General features: G+C 59.5%; 1 pseudogene; it reads left to right on the forward strand.

Annotated features, from left to right (window-relative positions):
* Positions 1–60: 60 nt before the first annotated feature.
* Positions 61–1,193, forward strand: LOC108491979 (annotated as a pseudogene).
* The last annotated feature ends 184 nt before the right edge of the window (positions 1,194–1,377 follow it).

Consider the following 1,377-nt stretch of genomic DNA (forward strand, 5'->3'; position numbering starts at 1 on the left):
TGATGGGGGGTTCCCCCCCAGCCAAGAGCCGGTGCTGGGGCATCCGTGGGGCAGAGGGGGATGGGAAAGGGGGGTCCGGGGTGGCCCCCTGAGCTCCCACCCTGCTGTGGGGGGCTGAGGGATGATGGGGGGGACAGGGCACCCCCTGACCTGTGTCCTGCACACACAGGGGTGTTCCAGTGGATGGGAAAGACCGAGTGTCACTTCATCAACGGCACTGAGCGGGTGAGGCACAGGTGAGGAACATCTACAACCGGGAGCAGCTCCTACACTTCGACAGCCATGTGGGGGTCACTGTGGGGGACACCCCGTATGGAGAGTTCTGGGCCAGGCAATGGAACAGCAACTAGGATATTCTGGAGGGCCAACGCAGTGAGGTGGACAGGCTCTGCCGGCACAACTATGAGCTTTATGCCCCATGTAGCGTGGAGAGGAGAGGTGAGCGTGGGGCAGAGCGGGTCCCCTCGGCCCCTGCCCCGGGAATGATCCTGGAGCCCCTCAAACCCTCCCTGGGAATCACTCCAGACCCCTCAGCCCTCCCTGTGCCCGTCCTGTGGCATTTTGCCCACTTCCATTTCCGCCCAGTCTCTCCCACTCTATCCCAGTGCCCCCCAGTCCATCCCAGCCTCTCCCAGTGCCCCCCCACATTTCTTCCCCACTGGGGCCACCAAGCTTCTTCCCCTCAGCCAATCCCAGCGCGTCTCTCTGATGACGCTCCAGTTACCAGGCAGACCCAAAGCAAAGAGTTCCCTCACCAGGACTCAGCCTCCCAGTCCTGAGCGCTTCCTTCCCAGTCCAGCCCAGTCACTCCCACTCCCTCTCACTCCACTCCCAGACCCTCTCAATCCATTCCCAGTCGTTCTCTCTTCACTCCCACATCTCCCAACTCTCTCTCCAGTGCCCCCCTAGCCCATCCCCCTCTACCCCAGTCTATTCTCTGTCCCTCCCACTGCCATCTCAGTCCTTCCCAGTGCCATCCCAATCTCTGCCAATGTCCTACAATCCCTCCCCCGTCCCTCCCTGTGCCCCCCAGCTCAGCCCAGTGTCTCCCCCGTCTCTGCCAGTGCCCTCCAGCGTGTCCATCTCGCTGGTGCCATTGAGCTCCCAGCCCGGCCCCGGCTGCCTGCTCTGCTCCGTGATGGATTTCTACCCTGCGCCGGTTGTATTAGGGAAGGTCCGAGATATACTGGAACGTGAAAAACAGACACCGTTGCAAGCTCAACAAAAACCAATATTTATTACCAAAAGGTAGCCAAGAAAACGAACAAAACCAAAAGGGAGGAAAGAGGAGAGAAATAAGCCCCCAGTTACTCAGCTGTTGCCCATAAATTTATCTTACTGACCTCATCATCATGGCTGGGCTTCGCAAACGAAGAT

Source organism: Lepidothrix coronata, unplaced genomic scaffold (genome assembly GCF_001604755.1).
Source record: "Lepidothrix coronata isolate B3197 unplaced genomic scaffold, Lepidothrix_coronata-1.0 Scaffold3703, whole genome shotgun sequence".
Taxonomy (NCBI): Eukaryota; Metazoa; Chordata; class Aves; order Passeriformes; family Pipridae; genus Lepidothrix; species Lepidothrix coronata.